A 25,116-nucleotide genomic window follows, 5' to 3' on the forward strand; every position below is an offset into this window, starting at 1 on the left:
TGGTAGCGAGTGCGGCCCTGCGGGTCACGGAGAGGTCTTGTACTCGCGGGTTTGAAACACTGCAGGGAAGTTCCTCTCTGGCTGCAGTTTTTCACCCAAGTTCACCCCGTTCATTGGAGACGTTCTGGTTGCTTAGCGGCAGATGGCAACTGGTTCCCAGACGCAGGGGCAGGATTTGGGGGACAGTGGCCTGAACAGGCCTTTCCCCGGGGGGAAGAGCCTTCTCTGCGAGCCAGAGAGGAGTCTCCCTGCCCTCGCTCCTTCCTCTTGCTGCCCCCGCCCCCGCCCCGCGCCACACGGGCTCAGAGAACCCTGGATCCTGCTTTTCAGAGACCGGCCCCCGGGTCCGAGGAGGTAGAGGTCTGTGGCAGTCACCGTCCTGGCCACGGGCCATGGGTCCTCCTTTCTACCAGAGAGTTAGAGCAGCGTGTGTGGGTCAAAGTCTGTAGCAGGAGCCGCTGGCCAAGGGCTGGCCAAGGGACCGGGGTGGGTGAGGAGTGCGGGCCCTGCGTGGAAGTGACCTGATCTGCCTCGTCCTGACCTGTGCTGCGGGTGAGGTGCCCAGGATGTGCCCATGCATGGTGACCGCGTCCGTGAGGTGGGCCCCGTGGGCCTTGGTGCACTCCCGGGGCAGCCCGTGCCTGTGTCCTGCGCCTGTGTCCTGCTCCTGACAGCTCTGGGCGAGAGCACAGCCCCTCGCTTCAGCGGGACCAGCATGTCGTCCGCCCTGGGTGCTGAGCCCGGCCATCCAGCCTGGCTGGGGCTCCCAGAGGGCAGGCCCTGGGCAAGCTGGGCTTGGGCAGCCCAGGTCCTGGCCCAGCCCTGCCCCTTTCTGGAACTGAGCCGCCTGCACTGAGGTTCTTCTCCTGGTGGCCCGTCGGTCTCCCTGGCTGGGAGGTGGAACTGGGCACCGGGACTTGTAGGGACGTGGTGAGGATGGAACCTGTTGGGGACGGTGACGTGCCCGGGTCCAGGATGTGCCACATTGTGGCCCCACAGACCCCTGTGTGTGGGCCGGCTCTAGGGTGCTGTCGTGTCCTGGTGCCAGGCTCCTGGCCTGGGCGCTGCTGGTTTTAGCCTGACTGTGGTGAGAGGCGCACCAGGCTCCGCGCGTCCCCACGGGTGGCCTGCTGACTCTCTCTGCTCAGGGGTCTGTGAGGTGGGCTGTGGGCCTGAGTGACAGGGACCCGGGTGATGAGACGCTGCCCTCCCCAGGCCGGCCGTGGGAGCTGGGAGCAGCCCGGGGTCCACCTGGAAAGTGGCCGGTGCCATTCCCAATGCGCATGGTCGCCTCTGCCGTCCCCCTGCCCAGGAGCCTCGGGGTTCTCCTTCCATAGAAGAAATCGAGGCCGGTGCCCTTGGTGACGACCTGAGCCCCTGAGCCTGTCAGTCCGCCTGGGAGGGGCCTGGGCAGCGTAGGGGGGTTGCTGAGCAGGGTACTTGGCAGGAAGTGGGGAGGCTGGGAAGAGGCCGCAGCCTCCCGGCCAGAGCCTCTCCAGGAAGGGGACAGGCCTGGGGGTCCAAGGCCCAGGGGCAGCGGTGACCTTTTGAACGAAGGAATGGAAGAGAGCCCACCCGCCTGGAGGCCACAGTCTGTTGGCAGCCCGCGTCTGGCTGCGGGGAGGGGGTGGCTCTTGGGTCTCAGGCGACACCCCAGGGTGCAGGGACCGAGCCTGTGGGATCCGGAAGTGCAGGCTCTGTCCAGGTGCTGCACGTCCTGGGGCGGGGGACAGAAGGGCACCCAGGGCCCCGGGGCTGTCAGCACCACGTGACCCGGGGGAGGGGAGGGGGCTCGGCACCACTGTCAGGACAGGCAGAGGAGGGCTGTCCCCAGGGGCCACCTGACGCCACCCCGGGTCCTTGGGTCTCGCAGTTCCCCTTTCTTTCCTGGGTGGGTGGTGTGAGAACTGGGGAGGAGGAGCAAGGGTGTGAAGGGAGCCCCAGGAGGACCCCTGGGGACACGGCATGTTCCAGAACCTTGCTCTGTGCCGCCTCCGGGACTCCTGTGCTCGCTCAGGAGAGAATCCGCTGTGGAGCAGTGAAGGAGACCTTTAAAACCAAGAACGAGGGAAGGAGGCGTCCCCTGGGTGGGCAGGTGCAGCCCTCCGCTCTAGCTGGACTCCGTCCCTGGAGGGCACTGTGCTTCCTGTGTGGGTGGGCAGTGCCCGGGCTGGGCAGGGGAGGGTGCAGCTGCCCTCTCTGGGCCTGGACCTCCTACCCAAGGAGGATTCCCAGTACTCTGAAGACCTGTGAAGCCCCGGAAAGGCCCAGGTTTGCCTGGAGACAGGCCCGACTCAGATCGTCATGGAGCAGGCTGTGTGACCTTGGGTAAGACTCTTGACCTCTCTGAGGCTCTGGCTGAGAAGTGGGGTGTTGTTTTTCTCTGGCAGGTTTATGGTGGGAACCAGGCAAGGTGGGCTGGTGCGGGTGCCCGCCTTGTAGTTGGATGCGTGTCTTGCTGCTGTTCAGGGGCCTGAGTAGGCACCCTGCCCCCTGCCTTCGCTGTTGCTGGGAACCCTTGTCCCTCCCATCAGGCTAGAGGCAGCACTGCCAGGCTGCTGGATGGCACCTGGGGACATACAAATGAGGACGATGCTTCCCCAGCTCCGGCCTATCCTGTGCTCCCTGTGTCCACACACGCAGCCTCCTCACACAGCGCTGTGGAGGTCGGGGCCGCTATCCCAGCCTCTAAGTGAGAAACAAGTTCAGAGAGGCTAAGTAATGTGCCCGACGTCACTCAGCGGGTAACAGCAGGTGCAGGACGGGGCTGGGAGTCTGGCTGGACTCTCCCCTGTCCTGCCTTCCTGGGCTCCGGCTGTGAAGGGAGCCGTGCTGGAGAGGGCCCAGTGTGGACCCCTCCCCAGCCACTGGCAGAGGCCACGGGCTGCCCGCCTGCCCCCAGCCCCGGGTGACAGTGGTGCCCTCTGCCTTCACCCCTCCTCCCTGACACGCCAGGTGCCGTGGCCTTGGCCAGGACTCGGGAGGCTCACTCCGGGCAGAGGTGGGCTCTCCCTGGACGGACCCTCTCTCCCTGTGGGCTGGTTGGTGAGCAGGCCGCCCTGCCCTCCTCCAGGGCCGCCTGAGCAGCGCTCTGGTTAATGGACGTGCGGCTGTTTCCCAGCGGTACCGGGGAGCCCTGGGGTGGCCTCCCAGCGCAGGACGGTGGCTGCCCCGGCCTCCTCCTCAACGCTCCCAGGGGCACCCGAGGCCTGCGTGCGGCTGTCATGGCCGCCCGTCTCCCCGCTCCTGGTCTGCACCCACGGGGCCCTGCTCTTCAGGGAGACCCTGTGGCTCCTCCCACCAGCACCAGGACCCTTTGGAGGGAGAACCTTCTGGAAGGTGCCAGGGCAGGCAGCTGGGCAGTGCTGGGCTCGGGCCTCGGGCCTCTTCCTGGCAGAGTGGAGGCCGTCTGCTCGGAGGAGGGAGCCGAGCGCGGTGCCCTGGGCTGTCCTGGGGGAGACGGGAGGGCAGGGTCTCCCAGTGTGGCCCTCCCTGGAGCCCGCGGGCGGGGGACGCGGCCGGGGCACAGAGCTTCCCGGCCCCTCGCGTGGGCTCTGGGGACCACCCTCGCGGGGCGGCTCGGCTGAGGGTCTTGGGGTGTTTCTTGGTGGCACGTTTTCCGGGCTGGGGAAGATCCCGGAGATCCTCTGCCTCGGGTTCGTGTCTGGGAGGGGACAGCGCCACGGCAGGCACTTCTGTCTTCAAGAAAGGACATCTCGGGACTCGCCTTCCGTTTCCCGCGATGCCCTGAGTAGGACCCGGCAGGCCTTCGGGGGCAGGTGGGGAAGGAGCCCTGCGCCCCGTGTGGCCGCGTGACGTCAGGGGCCGTGTGACTTCAGGGGCGGCGTGACGTCAGGCTGTCGTGCTGTTAGGAAGGGCTCCGGGGCTGCGTCTGGACTTGCTGGGACAATGACCGTGGTCTGCCAGCAGCCTCTGAGTCAGAAAGGGAGCCTTCTGGGGTCTCAGGGTGCCACGCCGGGCGCGGGACACCACGAGCCTGCGTCCCGTGGAGGGTGGACTTGGAGGGGGGTCAGGAAGGATCCGCAGACCCTCACCTTGAGACGCCGCGCCCCGACTTCTTCCTCTCTGTGACGGCTGTGTTTTGGGGCAGGTGGACCCGCACCTTGTGGGTTTGTTTTTACCGGGTGCCGGGGACCGAGCCCAGGACCGCCGAGCCCAGCCCAGCCCGTCACCGCGGCGTCTTGCTGCCTCTGCCGGTTGAGCTTTGGTGACCCAGGCTGCTCAGAGGTGCTGACGGACAGGCCGGCAGCCGCTGCCACCCTGCCTCCTGTCCCCATCAGGGCTGCCCCGTCCACGGGTGCCCTGACACATGCTCGGATGGTGTCCCTGGCCCAGCAGGCGCTCAGGTCTGGGCGCCGTGGCACCCGGTGCTCAGGGTGGGGAGTTGCGGTGAGGGCTGAGGGTCACGCAGGGGTCTGCTGGGGCCCGTGGGAGGACGTGGCGTGTCCAGGGAGGCCACCTGGAGGTCCAGCGGCTGAGTCCTGAACTGCAGAGGCCTGGGCTCCAGGCTGGAGATGCCGAGGGCAGGCCCAGCCCCGGGCGCTGTGTGGCCCTTGGATGTGCCCCTCAATCCACCTCAATCCACGCGGATTAAAGGCCCGTGATGGGCCCTGCCCTGCCCAGTCCTGTCCTAAGGGGGGGCCTGGGTGCGGTGTTTTTAAGCTTCTAGAAAGCTCCAGGGCAGGGGCCCAGGGTGGAGTGGTGGGACCCAGAAGGGGGTGCGCAGGCCGCCCAGAGGCTGGTGGGGCGCGTCAGGCCGGGCCTGCTGGCTGGACGGGGTGGACCCTGGGAAACACTGGTGGAGCTGAGATGGATCCGACGCCGTAAGCTCCGTCCCCTGAGAGCACAGCTTAGCAGACCCCGTGAACCACGTGGGTGACCATCCACTGTCTCCAGAATGTTCCTGTCACCCCTGCAGGAAACCCTGTGCCCACTGGCAGCCACCCCTGGGCCCTCAGCCCTGGCAGCCCCCAGTCTGCCCGTGACCCTGGACCCGCCTCTTCTGCACGTTCACGCGGCTCGGCTGCCTTCCTGGGTACCTGGTGTCCCCCGCTCCTCTCGTGGCCGAGGGCTGGACCATGGCCCACACGTGCCCTGCACGCTCATCCGTCAGCCCGTGGACACTGGGTTTCCCCCTGGGGCCGTCATGAGTCATGTGCTGTGGACGTTTGTTCTCTAGGGGACAGGCTCGGGGTGGAGGTGCTGGTCCAGGGCCGTCTGGGTCACCGCTGGGATCCCTCCTGTTAGGAGGTGGGTGCCCAGGACGAGGCTGGAGAGGTCTGAGTTTGGAGCTCTGCTGACCGCGGGCCGCCGGCTGCTTCCCGCGTCCAAAAGGTGGCAGAGCTTCAGATCCTCACGCCCGAGGGGACAGCTCTGGCCCTACCTGGGTCGCCGTGCGCCACAGGGCCACTTGTCCACTCTGGGTGCTGCTGTCCCCCTAGCAGAGAGCGGGAGGACCACAGAGGCCTGCTGTGAGGTGGACAGGGGAGCTCTGTCCCCACGTCCTGTCCCCGCGCTCCCCAGCGTGGCTCTGGCTATGTTGCTGGACGCCCAGGTTGCTTCTCGCTGCCCTCTGCCCCCCACCCACGGCCTGTCCCCCTTCCTGGGCCTGTCCCTCTACCAGGTGACCTTGCCGGCTGACCTGTTGGCCTTAGGCTGTGGGATCTCGGTGCCTCCCGGCCTCCGTGCCACAGGTGACCCGAGGGGTGTGAACCTGGGAGGGGCCTTTCTTTGCTGCTCTGGGTGGCTTCCCTGGGCCAGCCCGAGGAGGGCCTCACTCAGGAGGCACAGGGTCCAGGCAGATGGGGGTGGACACGCAGCTGGGCTGAGGCTGGCACAGGCTGTGGGGGTGGGCAGCTGCTGGAGCCGCCCTGGCCTTTGCTCCTGGCATCTGACCATGCCCCAGGGCTTCGTCGCTGCCCGGGAGGCCCTGGGCACTAGCCCAGCGGGTGAGCTTCTGGGCACCACTGTCCTGGTGTCACCACCTCCCGAGAGGAGCAGGAGAGGTGTCCCCAGGGTCAGGCCCCTCCTCGGGCCTGCAGGTTGTGTGCGGGGTGACAGCCTGCCTGGCGCGAGCGCCAGGGCCTGTGTCCCCAGTGCTACTCCTCGCTCAGCAGCCGCCGGACGCCGGCCTCGGGAGGCATGGTGGGCCCGCTGCCTGCTCTCCACAGAGTCTGACCCTGAGCCCGCCGTCCCCATGTGAGTCCTCACCAGCTGTGAGGGTCGGAAGTGCTGTGGCCCTCTGCTTGTCTCCCCCGGTGCCCTCCTGCACAGCGGCCAGTGTCACCGCCAGGGTGTCCACTGATGCCGTCCCTCTTCTCCTTGGGGTCCCCTGTTGGGTGTACTGGTGTGGGCATCGGCGGCCGGGGTCACAAGGGTGAGCAGGGTGCGTGACAGTGCGTGGCCACAGCACCCTGCCACCCATCCCTGCTGCTTCAGGGAAACAGCTGCCCGCCTGGCCACCCGGTGGCCTCTGCCGCAGCACTGAGCCGAAGCCGGACAGGCCAGCGTGCCTGAGTGCTGAGCCCGCACGCCACGGAGAGAGCCAGGCTCTGGGGACTCGGTGGTCTGCCTGACCTCTCAGCAGAGGTGGCCTGCTGCCCCGGGGTCATTTCCTGTAGGTCTGCCTGGGACAGTGGCCACTGTGACCTTTTTTCCGAGAGGTCAAAGGACAGAGGACACTGGTTGCCAGGCCCGGCTCAGGAGTCAGCTGGGTGGCCAGGGAAACAGCAGGGCACTCTCTGAGCAGGTGCTGGGAGTGTGGGAGGTGACCTGGACACTGACCATGCCCCAGTGTGTCCAAGGAACCCTCGGGCCTGGGTGTCGCATGGCTGTCGTTTCCTTGCTCAGAAACACCCGGGAAGCCGTGGACTGGGGAGAGTGGACAGGCCCCACGCAGGACGCTCCAGGGCTGTAGTGAGGTGCCGGGCCTCACCGTGTGTTCAGGAAGTGACGGGCTGACCCTGGGGCTGTCCCCTGGGGTAGGCGTGAGAGTCTGGAGTCCTGCCAAGGCCTGTGGGTGGTGCTCTGAGAGGAGCTGGGGGCGTCGGGTCGCAGGGAAGGCTGCTGCCCGTGAACGTGAGGCCCCGTCCAGCCCTGAACCACCGGGGGGCAGGGGGGAGCAGGGGGCAACCTGCCCGCCCCGCTGTCCAGGGAGGGAGGACGCGCTGACCACGGCGGCTGTTGTGCTGGTGGGGTTTCGGGTGATTTATTATTTTTAATATTAGATTTTTTAAGCCCACGGGGACCTCGAGCTCCGCTCACCGGCCCAATAAAAAGGCATTGTGTGCTGGGGTGGGGGTGGGGCGCCCAGAACAAAAGTGGGTTTTAGACAAGTTTTCCTGAGTAGCCGCGGTGGGCGGTGGGAACAGGAGCCACGCAGGACCTGGGGGAGGGAGGAGCTGGGAGCACCCTCGAGTTTCCCGGTGTCCTAAGGCCCAGAGAGGCCAAGTCTCTTGCCCCGGGTCACACAGCTGAGGGATTGCAGAGAGCCGTTGCTGTGTCTTCCGCCTTGTGTTGTCACCAGTGTGTGCAGTACTTGCCACGGATGTGTCCCACGGAAGTCGGGAGTCCGGGGTGTGGGATGGAGATGTCACCGCGTGCCCTCGCGGTAGCGAGAGGAACCGGCGTTCTCCCGAGGAGGCCCAGGCTGCGGGAAGGAGAGCGCAGCTCAGGTCAGACCTGCTCGTCCCGTCGCTGTGACCCGCGGGTCCTGGGAACAGGTTCCCCTGGGCCAGACCCGGTTCAGATCGGGTTCTGAGTGCCGGTGCCGCCCCACAGCCCCCCGCGGGCTGGACAGCTGGTCCTCCAACGCGGAGATGTGGACACTCGCGCTGCCGGGAGGGAAGACACCAGGCGCTCGGTGGCCTCCGGGGGCAGGTTTTGCTGCTGTGCGGGTCGTGGCCTCCAGAACTCTGGGGCGTGGGCTGGCGGGAAAGGACCACGGACGCAGCCGCGTGGTGGCTCCGGGGCAGCCGAGGACCGGCCGGCTGAGTGGGTGACCCTGGCGTTGGTGGCTGGGAGAGCAGGCGCCAGGCTCTGGGTTTCTGCGCTCCTGGGGTGAGAGTGACTTGGCTGCGCTGGTTGGTGATGTTGGCTCCAGGGAGGGGACGGGAGGGCGCATGGAGGGCGGCTCTGGGTCTCATGCTCCGGCTGTCGAGCTGCGGCCATGGGCACGTGCGATTTTTTAAGTTTTCGGGAGAAAAAGAGCCTCCTCCCCGTGTGGGGGCGCCGGCCTCCCTGTGACCGGGGCGTGGGGAGTTTCGTGGGGGCGGCCGAGGCCCCTCTCCAGCAAGGCCCCTGGACGGCACAGCGGGCCCTGACCTGCTCTTCTCTGGCAGCCGGTGGCAGCCCGGGGACCTCAGCGGCTCTCCTGCGCCAGGCTCCGCGCGGGGAGGCCTCCGCAGAGTTGGCGGGGCCGGGATGAGGAGCTCGCTCGGTCTTTCGGAGGCTAACGGATCTTTTACGGAGGTCAGCAAGGTCCACTTTTAACTGAATTTCAAGGTCACCCTGGCTTGGGTTTCTCCTGAAGATGCTGGGGATGGCCCTGTGTGGACGGTAGGGGACAGGCTCTGTGGGGTGGGCACAGGATGGGCAGTCTGTGGAGACCCTGGTACAGGCCCTGGGTCCATCCGGTGACCTCGGCCAGCTCGGTAACTTGGGTCTTCTCTGGTGGCAGATGAGGGTTGGATGCCATTCAATCAGGAATCATTTATTGAGCACCTACTGCATGCTAGGCACAGGAGAGAGCAAGGCAGGGTGGGGAAGATGGGCAGGTGGTTCTGGGATGGGGGCCAGAGGTCAGCACTGAGGGGACTGTGGGAACCCGGGGAGGCTTGTGGCTCTCAGGGCCCTCCCAGCTTCCAGACCCCAAATCTGCGTCCCCGCCTCGGGCACAGGACCCACAGGAAGCCCACGTCACCGTCTCTGGGCAGGTGGGTACTGCAGGCCTCGGGCTGCCCCTCAGGGCCAAGGCCACCTCCTGTGCACCAGCCTACCCGATAACTCCCTCTTGGGACGGGGTGTCCCTGTGTCCCTGTGTCCCTGCTTGTCACCTACTGTGTGGCTCACCTGGCTCCACTCTGGGCAGTGGAAGACACATGGCCCCCGAGGGGCGGCGGCCACCTCCCCCACAGCTGAGAGCCTGAGCCCAGGGTGGGAGGACCCTGGTGGCCCAGGACTGACCCTCGCCTCGCAGTGTGGCCGAGCTGGCGCCGTCAGGGCAGCAACAGCCCGGTGTGTCGGGCACTTCCCGCCTCCTGACCTTCAGCTCTGGCCCTCAGGGACCTCACTGTCCAGGTGGGCCTGCGCTGGCCTCTGCTGTCACCTGTGGGGTCCTCTGGAGCAGAAGACCCCTCCGCCATCGTCCCCCAGAGGCCCAGGGGAAGGAGCCCACGTGCTCCTGCCACAGCACAGGACAGGAAGGGCCTCCCTGCTGGCGGGTGGCAGTGCCCGCCCTGGCCTCCCTCCTTCCAGGCACCTGTGGGGTCCCGCAGGGCAGTGCAGCATGTGGACGCGGAGCCCGGTGACACAGCGGAGCTGCACCCAGGGCAGCTGGCCTTGCCTGGGGGAGGCCGGGTGGGGACGTGGACAGGCAGAATGGGACGCTCCGTGGGGACGTCAGTTGCCGGAGTTCTGCCAGGCGGTAGCTGGGCCAGGGCACCCTGCTGGCTTCAGACCCATGTGACCTGCGACACACCAGGTGGCCAGGGTGCCTGTTCCCTGCGCTGAGTCAGCAGAGCCACTCGGGGGGGGGGGGGGGGGGGCACTGACGCGCCCTGCGGAGCCCTCGCCCTCTGGGGCCCAGGCACTGCCCGCTCCCGTGTCCACGTGGGCTCGTGTGGCAGCACCAACCTGGCCGCGTGGCCAGTGCCTCGGGGGAGGGAGGTGTCAGCCCCCCCAGAGAAGCCAGGGCAGCGTCCTGCCGGTCTGTGTCCAGGGGAGGCCGGCTGAGCGGCCAGTCTGCCCTCCGTCCCCCTCCGCGGACCTCGCCCCCGCGGGCCTTCCCCTTGCCTCGGTTGGGCGTCCCCAGGAGCGCGGAGCTGGCGCCCCGCCCCTCCCCAGGGCCTGGTTTGGAAGCTGAGGCTCCAGAACTAGCTGCGACGTCCTCTTCTGGGTGTCCTGTGTGCCCTCCACAGTGGGGAGCGCTGGGGAGGCCAGGTGACGTCCCGAGTCCCAGCACCAATGAGGAAGCCGCGCCCGTGGCCACTGCAGGCCGGGCGTGGAGAGGGAGGGGCCAGGGATGCGGCCCCCTGCTCTACCTGACGTCACCTCCTGTCTTTTTGCCCTAAATCAAAACAGCTAGGGCTGTCACCTGCCCGTCTCTCCTGTCACCCCAGCCCTCTGAGGACCAGCCGTCACCTCCCCCTTCCACCCTAGGGGCCAGCTCTGGCCAGGCCTCTCTTCCCAGGACACTCGGCTCCCCGGCTCCCAGGTGCTTTCTGCCGTGGGCTCAGGAGGCCCGTCCAGCTCCACTGTGGCCAGGGCCGGGGGCGGAGGGATGCCGTCTGCAGCTTTCTCTCACGGTGACCCCCTGGGGACTGCTCAGAGAGGTCGTTGACTCTTCTCACGTCACACAGCCGTGGGGCAGCACCTGGATGCCCCCTCTGAGCCCTGAGCCCACGTCTGTCTGTGTGCGGGTGTGGGGCGGGTGGGGCGGCGGCGAGGCCTCGCCAGAAGGTCAGGCCGAGAGTTGTGCTCTTTGTCCCCATGTGTGACTTTACTGCAAGAAACCCTGGGGCCCTGTGTCACCCGGACCTCGGCTCTTTGTGGTGGTCAAACACACCCAGAAGGTTGCCCGTCAGCCACGCGCCAGCGCAGCCAGGCAGCCGGCGGCTCGAGCACCTTCCCCGGAGCCCCCCACGGGTGGCCCTTGCACTCACCGCGACCCGGCTGTGCTGGGGCCACCCCCTCTTCTGCTGGCGCAGCGGGCAGCAGGCGGGGCCTGAGTCACGGTGGCTGTGTCTCATCGTGCAGGGTGACCGCTTCTCCGAGACCCTGGGGCCCGTGCCTGTGGCCGCAGGCGCTGCTGACCGCTGTGGTCACTGCACCCCGCTGGCCAGGGTCCTGCCTGGTGCACCTGCCGGTGACGCAGAGGGGGACCGGTGGCCTTGGCCTCGTGGGGTGCAGCGGCTGCCAGGAGCTCGCCCGGGCCTGGAGGCTGCTTCTTGGTTTTGGAGCCTTTGGGTTTTGGGATCGTGCGTGAAGGTGAAGCCTTCAGAGGACCCCAGATGGCCGTGGTCACCTCCTCTGGACGAGGGGGTTTGGTGAATGGCCTCCTGGTGGGGGGTCGGGCGCCTCCCCGAGCTCGGGAAGGTGGTGTGGCGCTGGCCCGTTGGCATGGCCTGGAGCACAGGGGCCCGGAGGCCAGGGCTGTTTCTGAGGCCAGCGTCTTGTCCCGGGTGGAGAGCAGTGGAGGCTGGCTGTCCCTGTCCCAGGACCTGTCCTCCAGTCCCCTGGTCCTGGAAGGGACCTGAGGGTTGGGGTCTCAGGGGTCTTCCCCAGACCTCACTCTTGAGCCCAGGGACAGCCACCCCCCACGTCCCCCAAGGGGGCGGGCCCTGCTCCTCCCTGGGTGGAGGGCTCAGCGCTGTGGGCCTGGGGCAGCTGGGGCTGGGGACCCCCTGCGCAGAGCCCCGGCAGGGCAGGAGAGCTGATGGAGGGGACAGCGGCCTGCAGTCTCACCGGGGTGGGACCCTTCCCCACACGGGGGGCTTCGCTGTCATAGTGAGGGGCCCCCCAGCTTCACAGGTGCCCTTTGACCTCAGGACAGACCCACAGGTGGAATGGTCCCCCCAGAGTACCAGAGAGCCCCCCAGAAGAGGCCCTGTCGTCCTGCAGCCTGACCCCCAGGAGATGATTTCTGCCTGCTGACCACAGCACAGCCTCCTAGAGGAGCCTGGCGACTGCCACCCGAGTCACACGGCCCGCCACCTCCGCGGCAGGCTGCAGGCCTCCTGCTGTGCCCCCGCGGGCGGGAAGGCCCAGCCAGCCCTGGCCTCTGCCCCCCACTTCCTTTCCGCCTCCTCCCTCCCCCTGGTCCAGGAAGTCTGCGCGGCTCTGGCCCCGGCTGGGGCAGCGGGGCAGCGTGGGCACTGGTGGTGACCAGAGGCGAGGTAGGAGCTGTCGGGGAAACCGGGTGAGGACACAGGGCCCACCCTCTCCTGCTGCATGGAGGGACACTGGGAAGGAGGAGTGGACAGCCTGAGCCGCCCTGCTCTACAGACAGGCGGAGAGGCCAAGGTGGGAATGTCCCTGTCCTTTGTTCACCCACCTCACGTGCAGCGCTGGCCGGGAGGGGCTCAGTGGTGAGCGCCTGTCCACGTGCCTGAGGCCCTGGGCTCCATCCCCAGCTGCGGGGGAGGAGAAGGGAAAGACAGAGCACTGTTCGCCCCCACGCAGGGGCTGTGCCCTGTCCCCCGGCACTGCGAGGCCGTGGACCCCTGCCCTGCCAGCCCCCGAGCAGCGGACCACACAGTGGGGACGGCTTCGTCCTCAGCAGGTGGTCGCGCTCACCGGGGCTCCAACACGGCCTTCCTCCCCCTCTCGTGCGTGGCTGGAGGTGGTGTGACCTGTGCTCGTGGGGTCCTTGCGATGGGCTCCGCTCCGGCTGCTGTGGTGAGCAGCGGTCAAGGGTCCTTTGCAGGTCGTGGGTCCAGCTTTTTGGGGTGCTACCAGGCTGCTGTAGGAGGGCTCGCAGGTCTGAACACCCATTGGGTCTGAACTGCTGTCCATCTGACCCCAGAGGCCATGAGCTGACCCCACGGGGCTGGCCTCCCTGGGGACTCCAGTGCCCACAGGCTGAGCTGTTAGAGGAGGCTGCTTACATGACCCCAGGTCTCCTGCGATGCCCGGCCGCCCCCCGTCCCCACACCCAGCCAGCCAGGACGCTGTGCTCCCGGCTCCTCGTGGGGCCCTCAACCAGGAACAGGGGCCAGGGGTGGGGACAGACCACAGGCCAGAGTGCTGGAGTCCAGGCTGTGGGATCCTCTGGCCAGAGCATTTTTGGGGAGAAGTCCCTAAGCCCCCAGAACGTTCCAGAAAGGTGGCCTGCTTGAATCAGGAAAACTCTCCTGCACTGGGCACGGGCACGTGTCTTGGCTCACCGGGTCCCCCCACGTCCCCTGAAGAGGCCGATGCTGTCCCTGCCACCTCTGTGTTGTGGATGAGGATACCGAAGCCCAGGCAAGGTAGAGGCTGGCCCACGCTGCACAGCAGAGGGGACTTGAGGGCAGGTGGCCAGATGAGTGGTCTCCCCTAGTGTCCTCCTAGTGGTGGCCTCAAGCCTTGGGGAGTTCCAGGGAACAGAATTCAGCCTTAAGGCCTCCAGGGCTGGGAGAGTTTGAGGTGAGCCCAGGTGACCTTTCCAGGTGACATTCACTGCTGTGCTTGCTCAGCACGTCCTTGTCAAGCCAGGCAGGGGTGGCAGTGCAGAGGGCTGGGCAGGACCAGCAACGTCCCTCCGTTGCCACAGTCTGGCTGGGCACAAATGCCGCAGTCTGGCTGGGCACACAATCACGAGCCACCACACAGCTTGTAGATTCAAACAGCAACTCTTTATTCCCGAACTCACACCAGCCGTCTACAATCACGTTCTGGGGAAATCCACGTTCTCTTCCCAAATCCACATTCTCTGCCCAAATCCACGTTCTCTGCCCAAATCCAAATTCACTGGGCTTCTATCTCCAAAATATACTGTCTGAATCCCATGAGAACTCAAGGGGAACTCAGGCAGCAGGATACACCCTATTCCCAGCAGGAATAATCTTAATCCTTAAACCTGGAACCTAAACCAGGAACGCCCTAATCCGCCTTGGTCCTTGAGCAAGGTCACCTACATTCAATGTCACTGCAACATGGGGTACGCTGGCAAGGAAATTGTCATACCTACTTGGCTAATGGCTCCCAGCACTCCGTCCCTCCAGCTGGGAGCCTCCAGACTGGGGTGGGACAGGCAGATGCTAGGGAGGGGCAGATGCCAGATTGCCACCCAGGGTGAGGAGGCTGGGGAGGGAGGCTGGGGAGGGCCTTTCACCTTGTGGGGAGCTTGGGGACTTCCTCCAGGAGGTGACCGCTGACCCCAGGCCTGTTGGTGGGGAAGGGGCATCTCAGGTGGGGACACAGCCCTCTGGATGGAGAGGCCCTGAGCCCAGTGTGAGGGCCTGGTGGGGAGTGGGCGGGGCATGGTGAAGGGCGGGGCGTGTGGAGGCCTCTGGGGGGTCCCTGGCCGCCCCCACCTTGCAGGCAGCCGCGTGGTGCTGTGGCGCTGCAACCCGGAGCCAGGGTTCTGTGGCTGGCTGGGGCCAGGGCCGGGCTTTTCAGGGTCACCGATAGGGTCCCAGTGGGGCTCGGAGTCCTCCTGGCCTTTCCCAGAGCCAACAGAAGCCGCAGCCGGGCGGGGCTCAGAGTGGCCGGCGGAGGGTGGGAAGGCCTGGGCCCTCCCCGGACTCTGCCTTTCCTCCCCACCCTCCTCCCCGGCCTCCCTCCCGGCCTCCCAGCTTCATTCACGGTCTCCACGCCTCCTGAGAAGGCCCCGGGTGGCTGCCAAGCCGGGGCTGGCCCGGGGCCAGCGTGCTTCCCGCGCCCTTTCTTCATGGCGGGCAGAGTGCTAATTCCCAGCCCAGAGAGGTGGCCGCGTCTGCGCCAAGAGAGACTGTTTACAGCCCCGGGCGGTTCTTGGCGGACGCAGGCCTGGCCTCGCGGGGACACGTTTGCTCTCCAGGCTGCTGCGCCTGGCCGGCTCTTGGCAGGGCCGCGGAGGGTTCTGGGGATGGGGACGGACTGGCGCTCGGCTGTCCTGTGGTGTCCACCTCTGCCTGCGGCTTTCACATCACGGAGGCCAGGGTGGAGCTGAGTGCAGGCCGCCCGGCCCCCGGCGCCACCCCACTGGGCAGCCACCTAGCCCTCTCAGCCAGAGGCCCAGCCCGTCACCAGGGACCCTGTGGCCAGGGAGCACCACCTGCAGGTCTTCAGGCCCTGGGCAAGGGCCCTCCGCCTGGCCCCAGTCACGCAGTCACACAGCTGTGCCCGCCACACGAGGGCCATGCCCAGGCCAGGTCCCGCTGGAGGGGGCCCTCGGCTGAGGGCCGTCGTCCCTGTCCCCAGGACAACTTCCCTCTCAGCCCATCCACTGCCCCCTGCAGCCAGCCAGGGAAAGGGCCCTGGTGGCCCTGGTGACCCCTGGTGAGCCCTCCGCCCTCAGTGGGGACGAGAGCCCGACGCTGTCCTGCTGGCCTCACCCCCGACGTGGAGCGGCTCACGTCCTCCAGGGTCACTGGGTGCCAACGTGGTCCCCTTAGGGTGGTGTCTGTGGGGGCAGGTCCCGGGAAGGCAGGGCCTGGACCCCTCACATGTGGGTTCAGCGGTGGAGGACGGGACTGGGGGGCAGTGGGTGAGGGGCTGGGCTCACCAGCCTGGTCCTTTAGCTCCTGGGGTGGCCCTCAGGGTCACCTGTCCAGGCCAGGACGACCCCACGGAGGGGCCGCTGGGGCATGGACGTTCAGGGGCCTGGGGCCGGCGGCCAGCTGTGTCGGCAGTGCAGAGGCCCCAGGCCTGGTCCTGGCCCTCGCCCCCCACTGGCCAGGTGGCTCTTCCCACCTTGGGGTCCCTTGTCTGACCTGTGCTGCGGCCCTAGGCTCCAGCCCTCGTCCTGCTGGGCCCCGGTGGGTGAGTCCCCAGGCGTCCCCCTGGTGTCCACACAGGTGCCTTTGTCTGGTGCTCGTCCGGGGCTCGCTGGGCTGGCGGGCTGGCCCTGGCTGTGCCCCTGGCCGCAGGTCTGGGAGCCCAGCGCGCGGCCCTGAGGCTGCCTGGGCCTCTTCCCTGAATCCCTTTGTGTCCTCGTCCCCACGCCCTGGCCCTTCGAGTGATCCCAGGGAGGCCGGGTGCCCGTAGCCTGAGGGGCAAAGCCATGAAGGGCGGCTGTGGACATGGAGAGCGCAGGGCGTCGAGGCGGTCGCCGGCCTCTGCCCGCGTTCTCACGCCGCTTTGCTCTTCTTTATGACCCTTTGAGAAGCAGCGTGGAGGCCGCCTCAGCTCAGCCAGTGACCGGGGCAGACGGCGGCGGGCGCCGTGGATGGGGCGGGCCTGGGCTCACCTGTGCTGACCCTGCTGTGGGCTGGGCTCCGGCTGCACCCGCTGGTGGGCACACGGCTCCCTGGGACGTCACCTGATCCTGCGTCCCAGACGAGGAGGCCAAGGGCTTATAGGACCTGCCCAGGGCCTCCCAGCCGGTCGGGCCACCAGCATCCCCGTCCGGGACTGCAGTGCCCGCTGGCCAGCCTCTGCTGGCCCCGGCTCCCCAGGTGTGAGAGAAACTGTGGCTCTCCCTGGCTGTGTCTCTCCTGCCCCCGGCTGGTGGGCACCGCGATGCCCGCCATCCTGCCTCCGGTTGGCTGCCCCTGCCCCACATTAGGGCAGGACCCTCGGGAGCCTCCGGAGTCCCAGGGACAGCTGCAGTGGCACTGGCATCGCTGCCCAGGGGCCAGCACACGGGCACCGGGCGTGCTGGTGACCCTGGGCTGGTCGGCCACGCTCTGCAACCCGTGTCTCCGGGAGCGGGCTCGGCCACTGCGTGGGATCTCGAGGCTGGAGGTCAGCCTGACACTGCTCGCTGGGCCTGCCCTGGTGCCCATGGCCACCACTGAGCAAGCAGCAGCCCCGACAGTGACCTGAGGCTGTGGGCCAGCAGAGGTTGGTGCTGAACTGCCTGGCCCCTGGGTGGCAGTAAGGCAGGGTTCAGACTGCTGGGGTCGCGGCAGCGGGCACCAGGGGCCGTGTCCGTGAAAGACCAAAGCCCCGCAGGCCTCGTGCTGGCCAAGCTGCTGTGCCCTGCCCGTCAGACCCTCGGTGTGGGCGTCAGCTCTAACACGCTCCGTGCTCCGGCCTGGTGACTCCCCCTCTAGAGGCGCACCTGGGGGTGACGTGGGAGAAGGGAAGGGGACAGGGTGGCAGGTCATTTCTGTGTGCTGAGTGTCCTGTGGTGAGGTGCCCCTGGGACACGGCCACTTGGCCCCCGGGAGAGTGTCATGTGGTATGAGTGACAGCCAGGCCGCCCGCTGGGCGAGGTGCCAGCGAGCACAGAGCCAGCGGTGCCAGCCGATGGCAGCGTGAAGGAGCGGGTCCGAGCGAGGTGAGGCCGGAAGGGGACTGGAGAGCCGCAGGGTGTGTGGAAGGACGTCCTTCAGTGTCACCAAGTTCTCGTAGCCTCAGATGGAGGGGTGCGTCCTGGTCACTCAAATTGGTGGTCTCTGGCCGCCGGGGAGCCTCCTGGTCTTGCTCTGAAGCGAGCCCTGAATGAGCTGTGTGACCTCGGGCAGGTTCCCGCGCCTCTCTGGACCTGCCTCCTTTTCTGTGGGAGGCCCTTGACTGCGGGAAGGATGGGCTCTGAAGGGGTTTTGCTGGTCCAGCGGCTAGACTCCTGAGACCTAAGGAGCGTCCACTGAGCACCTCCTGGGTGCAGACCCGGGGTGCTGGGCCATGGCACGTCCCAGTGCCATCTGCGGTTAGGCAGGGACTGTGACCCCAGATCTTGGGAGTCGGTCTGTCTGTCTTTCACGTCGTGGGCTGGACCCCGGGTGCTCTCCCTGAGCCGCGTCCACAGCTGCTGCTGTTATTTTGAGTCAGGGTCTCCTCGGATCGTCCTTGAACTTCAGTCCTCCTGCCTCACCCTCCCAGGGGGCCACAGGTGCCCGGGGGCATCGGTTCCCTTTCTTATGGTTTCTATTGGCGTGCTGCGGGCGCGCGTGGTGGTGGGATCTGTTGTCATGCGTTTGTCCGTGCACACAGTGTGACCATCTGTGTTGGCCAGTGTGGGCGCTCCTGCTGAGGGACGTGCCCACGGGGCTCCCCTGGGGGACGATGTGGCCTCTACCCGGGAAGGCAGGCGGGGGAGGGGCTGGGCTCCTGTCGTTTGGGGAACCCTCTCCCGGGGGCCCCTTGCACATATGCCTGGACCGCTGGGGAGGTCCCCCTTGTGACACCTGGCAGTGTCACTGCAGTGCGAGGGGACACGGGACCTGTGCTCTGCCCTGGCTCTGGCACTTGGTGCTGTGTTAGCCGGGACCAGATTCCCGCTGTCCCCTTCGAGTCTGCCCGGGGCGGGGCAGGCGAGGCCACAGGCCAGCCTTTTGGGTGCCGAGCGTCAGGCACTTGCAGCTGGCGGGTGGGACCAGGCTGAGCGAGAGCCTGAGGGCAGCTCAGGGGACGCCGGGCCTCTGACACCAGGACCTGCAAGGCCAGCGTCCCTGTTACAGGCTGGGTGTCCTGGCCCCAGAACCTCAGGGTGACAGAAGTCCCAGTGGGACCCGTTCAGTCTGACTGGGGTCCTTGTAGGAAGAGACCGCAGATGAACACCTAGGCGGTGGCGGAAGCCGCTGCCAGGCGGCCTGCGGAGGGGCCCGCCCGCCCGGGGCTCAGCCTCTGCCTGCCCTCCTGCGCTGCCTGGCCTCTCCACCTGGTGTGTGCTGCTTGGTTACAGTGGCCCGAGGACCCAGCACAGTGCCCCCGACACGGAGGGGCACCCTCGCTCCCGGGCAGACCCCGCGGGCGGTCCACGGTGAGCTTTCTTGGTTTTCCTGTGGCCCTGGGGGTCGAGCCAGGTCCACCCCGAGCCGCATCCCACTGAGCCCTTTTTATTTTTCATTTTGAGAGAGGACCTCCAATTTCCAGCCTCCTGCCTCAGCCTCCTGAGCAGCGGGTGGACAGGCATAGCCACGGCGCCCGGCAGGGCCCGAGTGTCCCAGGTCGCTGGGCAGGTGGACAGTCCCCGCTCTCTGAGCGGCTCGGGCCCGGCCCTGGGCCCTATCATCTTGCTCGCTCATTCCACAGGGGCCTTCCTGGGCCAGGCTCGTGGGTCCCAGCCAGGGCTGCCCACCTGCCCAACACCCCAGGGTGTCCATCAGCCTGGGAAGCCGGGTCCCTTGAGCGGATGCGTGTCCTTCCAGGCTGCTGCTCTGAGCTGCCTTCTCAGGGGCAGGCCCCAGCCTGTAAGGGGGGAGGAGGTCTGTGGGCAGCTTGGGCGCACGGCTGGGGCAGCCGCGTGGACGCTGGCCTCTGTGGGCGGGCTTCTGTCTAGCACTCCTTGGCTCATGGGGGCCGCCTGGTGCCTCCCTGTGTGTCCCCAAACCCCTGTTCACACAGGACGCCAGGCCCAGCCTGTGCCCTGTGACCCCCTCGTGACTCAGTGACAGTTCCAAAGACCCTGTTTCCAAACCCAGGCTTTGGGGACGAGGCCGCAGAGGGTTTCGGGCTGGTCTGTGAGAGGCGAGCAAGGGAGTGAGGCGGAGGCCACCCCGGGCATCTCCTGCCAGGCTGGGGCTGGCACCAGCGTCGACCAGAGACCAGAGGGTGATGTCATGTGAGCCTTGGGTTCCGTGAGCAGAATGCCGCTGGCCCTCCTCCATGTGGGCGGGAGCTGCCCCGGGTCCCACTCAGCTGGGGAAGGTGACCGTGGGGGGTGAAGTGTTCCCAAGGTCATGTCCCTTGGAACCTGTGGATGGGACCGCGCTTGGAAATGGGGTCTTTGGCACTGTCATTGAGTTATAGAGGGCCTCATGGTGTAGGTTGGGGCCACTCCACTGGTGTCCTGTGTGAGCTGGGGTTTGGGGACGTGCCCGAGGGAGACGCCAGGGTGGCCTCAGGCTGCAGAGGCAGAAGCAGCCTCCCGAGGGAGCCTCCCTGTCACAGCCTGGTCTTGCCCCTGGCTCTGGAGCCCTCGTCAGCTGCCCTGTCTGTGGCCCTAGATCGGGGGCCCTGGGACACCAGTGCAGAGCTGTGGACCTCCTCTGTCCCCTCTGTGGGGACTGCGTGGTCACAGGACTTCAGAGTGTCCAGCTGGGGAGCAGCAGGCCTGGTGCAGTGTGTCGGGGGCTTGGGGGCCCCGTGGAAGGCAGGTGGCAGGGCTGGGGCCGCATCCCTCCCCTCCTGGCCCAGTCTGGCCTTCCTGGGGGTGGGGGTCGGGGCCTGGTCAGAGTGCCCGGGAGGAAAGAGCCCTGGGGCCTGGGGGCAGGTCAGGGTGACGCAGACCCGTCACAGTGTGGGATGGGCAGAGGTCAGGTGCTTGGGGTGAGCTTCATCTCCCGGGTCGAACCCCTCCCCTGCTCCTCGGCTCCAGAGCACTGGCTGGTCCCCTGCGGGCCCCTCTGACCTGTTCAGCCCCACCCCTCCCTTGTGGAGGGAGGCTGGGGGAGGTGGGGAGGGTGGGGTGCGCTGGATCAGGGCACCCTCAACGTCCCGGCACTCGGCCTGGGGTGGGGTCTGCACCCACGGGCTCCCTCTCCACCTCAGGTCTCCTGCTGGGACCTGGCGTGTGTGGGTCACCTCTGGTCCAGTTGGGCAGTCTGCACCCTGGAACTGAGGCCCGGGTCTGGGCGGAGAGCCTGCCTGCCGGGCTGGGGGCCGGGCTCATGGCGTCATGTAACACGCTGCAGAGTTGGGATGTGTGGGGGCCACAGCTCCAGGAAGTCACCCCTCGATGACCATTGCTGCCCTTGGGCCTTTTCCTTCCCAAGGGTGGTCAGGCCTTTTAAAATAGGAGCTGGGGAGGGGTGTAGACAAGTCCTGGTGTAGACGAGTCCTGGTGTAGACTAGCCGCTGTGGGTGAATGGGGTCCAGGGTCTCTTCAGTGTCAGGCCCCGTGCTGCCACTGCTGTGTGACCTTGGACAAGGTTCTCAACTTGTCTGTGCCTGTTTCTTCCTCAGGAAGGTAGTGGCTAACTCCCACTGGGTTGGTGACAGAGTCAGTGCGCTGGTGTGTAGGCTGCGGAGCCAGGCTGGCTGCAGGGTCTGGGCTGCAGGTAGAGTCCTGTTACCTGCCTCCAGGGTCCCCAGACCTACCAGCACTCTGTCCTGAGGCCTCCAGGTCAGTTCATGTCCTCCCGCGGCCCCTTGGCCAGCCTGCTGCTCCTGCCGCCCACCCCGTGTGCTCCTGGCCCCGACGGCCCCTCGGCCTCCTCTGAAGGTCCCGCTCAGGTGGTTTTCTCCTGGGGTCTCTGCTGAGCCATGGGCGTGGGGGACTGGAGCACAGGGTCAGGCCCCTGACGTGTGGCCTCCCTGAGGCTCCGTGTCTTGTTGGTGACCGGGATTGTGGGGGGGCCGTCGGATCCTCCCCTAGCCAGGTGGCCGTGGTGCATGCAGGGATGTGGCCACGGGCAGTGACGGCCCGGCTGCTCCCCCAGCCCTGCTGCTCGGTCCCCTGGGCTGGCTGTTGGCCGTTCCTGCTCCGTCTGTCTGCCTCTGTGGCTTCCAGCACCTGGTGGGCACCTGCCCTGTGCTCTGGTGACCGCCGCACGGCTCTGTTGTGAAGGTGACCGTGAGTTTCTAAGTAAAATAATTCCATTTGTCCATGTGTCCAGGGGAGCACGGGTCCGCAGGGTCAGATGGCCTGTGTGGCCATCTCAGGTCACCTTGCAGACCCCTCCTGGGCACCCAAGGAGGCACGTTGCCATCCAAGGAGACAGGCGTCCCCTGCAGCTCTGTGTGTGGCCGTCACAGCCTTCTTCCACCTGGCCCCCCTCCTGGGGCCATTTCTGTCCCTGCAGCATTTCCCAGGTGCCTCTGGGGCAGCTCCTGCCGCAGCCCAGGGGCTGGGGCCGCGGTCCTTGCCCACTCTTGCCCTGTCCACAGACGGGCTTCTGCAGCTCTGTCCGGCCTGGCTGCCCTGCTCTCTGCAGGCTGTGGGACAGATGGGCAGCGTTTCCCCTGGGGCCCAGCAGGGAGACTCCTTGCTCTCCTCAGCTGCTCCAGGTGGGCCCCGCTGCCCCGCCCCAGCAAGCCGCAGCTGCTGGACTTGGTGGCCTGAGGGTGATGCCCAGCATCCTCCTGGGGGGACCAGCAGGCCACCCTCCGCTCCTCCCGCTTCCCGAGGGCCAGAGGGGAATCCCGAGATGCCGGCCAGAAGCAGCCCCGGGGTGGCCCCGCGCCGGGGAGCCCAGCGCCTCTTGTCCCCTCTGCAGTAGGTGGCTGTAAAAATAGCGCGAGGCTTCAGCGGGAGCCGGCGGGCGGGTCGGTTTCCCTGCTCCCGGAGGAGGAGCGCGGCCACATGTTGCCAGGCCTTGGCTGGGAGAGGCAAGCGGGCTCCAGGCCGGCGAGCGGGCGGCGGCGCAGATGGAAACTCGATCACCCCCGGCTCCGCAGACTGTTTGATTTATTTTAAAATCAAGCAGATGGCCGCGCAGGGTTTGTTTAAGTTCAGCTCGGAGCCGGGCCCGCGGCCAGGAGCTCGGCAGCTGTGCCAGGGACTCTGAATGACTCGGGCGTCAGAGCGCCTCTCCCCCCCTGAGCCCAGCCGCCACACACAGGCTTCCAGAGCCTTCTCCTGGCCGCCCTGCCGCGCCTCTCCAGGGCGTCTCTGCGTCTCCGCGGCCCCGCGCCTCGCACCGCCGGCCTCTGGCCTCTGCCTCCGGGCGTCTGTCTTTCTCCCAGCCCAGCTACTGCCCCTGCCCTGCCCTGCCCTGTCCTCTGCCGCTGCTCTACCCTGTTCCCTGCCACTGCCCTGTCCCCGCCCCTGCCCCTGTCCTGTCCCCCGCCCCTGTCCTGTCCCCCACCCCTGCCCCTGCCCTGTCCCCCGCCCCTGCCCCTGTCCTGTCCCCTGTCCCCTGCCCCTGTCCTGTCCCCTGCCCCTGTCCTGTCCCCTGCCCCTGTCCTGTCCCCTGCCCCTGCCCTGTCCCCCACCCCTGCCCCTGTCCTGTCCCCTGTCCCCTGCCACTGCCCTGTCCCCGCCCCTGTCCTGTCCCCCGCCCCTGTCCTGTCCCCCGCCCCTGCCACTGCCCTGTCCCCGCCCCTGCCCCTGTCCTGTCCCCCGCCCCTGCCCCTGTCCTGTCCCCTGTCCCCTGCCCCTGTCCTGTCCCCTGTCCTGTCCCCTGCCCCTGTCCTGTCCCCTGCCCCTGTCCTGTCCCCCGCCCCTGCCCCTGTCCTGTCCCCCGCCCCGCCCCTGTCCTGTCCCCTGCCCCTGCCCCTGTCCTGTCCCCTGTCCCCTGTCCTGTCCCCTGTCCCCTGTCCCCTGTCCCTCCCTCCTGTCCTGCTTTTCCCCCAACTCCACCCTGCAAGGCCCATGGAGTATGGCCAAGCCTTTGTGGCCTTCAATGTCCTCCCCTGTCCCCTCTCTGTGACGCTGTGGCTGGGAAAACCAGACCCCAACCATAAAGTCCTGGAGCAGGGCAGACACCAGGTCAAGAGCCTCATCCCGGCTCAGAGGCAGCCCTGGTCACGGGCGGCATCTGCAGCTGTCCCTCCTGTGCTGGGCAGGTGGCTGGGCTCTGGCCAGGAGCCCCGCTGTGTCGTGAGCTTGCTGTGGAGGTCAGCCGCTGGTCAGCTGTGCCTGGTGCCCACGGCACACCGCCTCTCGCACACGCGCACCGCCCCACGCACACCCCCACATGTGCATTCGCTGCTCGTACACGCGCACGGCTGCACAGACAGCACACGTGCCACCCCCGTGTGCACACGTGTACACACAGTAGGCGTGAACAGGGTGAGCTGCGTCCCCAACCCTCAGGGGATGAACGTCCCCTGCCAGGTGACAGCGGCCTCCCAGCCCGCCCAGGCCCCAGCCAGGCGGCCCCTCACCCACCTCCCCTGTGGGGCAGCATGAGCTGTCCACGCTGCGTGGCCACCTGAGCAGTGGGGCTTTATGACAGGAGCCAGCTCTGCCGATCACCCCGTCGGAACGGAAGCTGCCGGCCCTGCAGGGTGCGGCCCCAGCCACCCCGGCACCGCGGCAGGGTGCCCGTGGCACGCCAGCTCTGCCTGGGCAGGGGGCCAGACCCACGTCAGGCCACTTGGAGCCCGTTTTTTCTCCTCTGTGGAGAGACCGGGCCTCTGGCTGATCCGGGAGCTGACTCAGCCACCCCTCCCGGTGCCGCCCCACAGGGTCACCCGTGACCAGCAGGATGGCCTCAGGGAAGGAGGGAAGGGCCGCAGCCAGCCTGGCTGGGGACGGACCTGGGGGAGAGAAGGGACGCCCCTCTCTCTGTCTCTGTCCATGTCCATGCTGGCGGGGGACAGCTCTGGCCACTGTTGGCCCCTCTGCTGTCTGCGTCCTGGGGGGGCACCCGGCCTCATCCTGCATTAGACTCTGCCCTGGGCCTCGAGCCTCGGGGACAGCGTGTCCATAGGCACACCCTGTTCACACGTAGCGTGTGTGTATGGGGCACACGGGGTGGCATGTGGCTGTCTGTGCCTTGAGGAGTGCGGGGTTCTGGGTTGGGCCAAAGGCAGGGCCGCGGGCCACCCCGGCCACCTGGCTCACAGTGAGCAAGTCTCTGGGGCACCCTCTGGTGCCCTTCCCACCCTGGTGCAGAGCTCGTGGTGCCTGGAGCCTCACTGGGCACAGAGGACGCCGGGAGCCAGACCACAGGACCCACTCCCGGCCTGGCTGGTCGCCCTCCGTCAGAACTGCGGGGAGATGGCTCTCCTGGGGACACCCGCTGGGTCGCCTGCCCGGCCACAGCCATCCAGCCCCGGAGCTGTCCGTCCCCCTCCTTGGTGAGCAGAAAGGAGCGTGGAAGTCGAATGGCTGCGAATGGCCGCGCCCCGCGGGTCCCCAAGAGTGTCTGCAGAGCAGTTTGTGTTTTCCTGGTGACCTGGGGGAGGGCGGGGACTCACGCCAGCCCTGTTTGTTGGGATCTAGGAAGTCCCAGGGGGGCTTCAGATCTCACCTAAATCCCCTCATCTCCTGCATCTGAGGTGCCCGTGGGACCGCGTCCAGCGCGCATCCTCCTCACGCCCGGGGCTGGGGGGGGGGCCCTGCGTCTGTGGCCAGCAGTGTCCTTGGACACTCTGGGGCAGATAGCCCTCACCCCCGCACAGCTCAGAGGCCTGGGTGGTGCCTGGGAGGACCAGGGCCTCCTCCCTGGACGCTGGGAGAGAACAAAGGAGCCGAGAGCCAGGGGCGGGGGGGAGGGACCCTGGAGCCAGACGCTAACGGGGTCTGGCTGGCAGCTGAGGCGCGGTGGCATCTGGGTTTGGCCTGAGGCTCTGCAGATGAGCTCGGTGGGCTCGGGTTCGGCTGCCCGGCCCTGCCGCCCTGCACCTGGAGCCCCTCCTCCCTGTGTTCACTTCAGAAGGTTCCTGAACACCTACTGTGCGCTGCGTGCTGTTCCG

At 67.4% G+C, this 25,116-nt stretch overlaps 1 protein-coding gene across 4 annotated transcripts in view; it reads left to right on the forward strand.

Moving 5' to 3' along the window:
* The window catches only part of Gse1 (Gse1 coiled-coil protein), a 304,272-nt gene that overhangs the window by 1,974 nt on the left and 277,182 nt on the right, over nucleotides 1-25,116 (forward strand). The gene's annotated exons all lie outside the window — the stretch shown is intronic.

Source organism: Marmota monax, unplaced genomic scaffold, assembly GCF_021218885.2.
Source record: "Marmota monax isolate L192 unplaced genomic scaffold, Marmota_monax_Labrador192_F-V1.1 WCK01_AAM20220418_F8-fsc00024, whole genome shotgun sequence".
NCBI lineage: Eukaryota > Metazoa > Chordata > Mammalia > Rodentia > Sciuridae > Marmota > Marmota monax.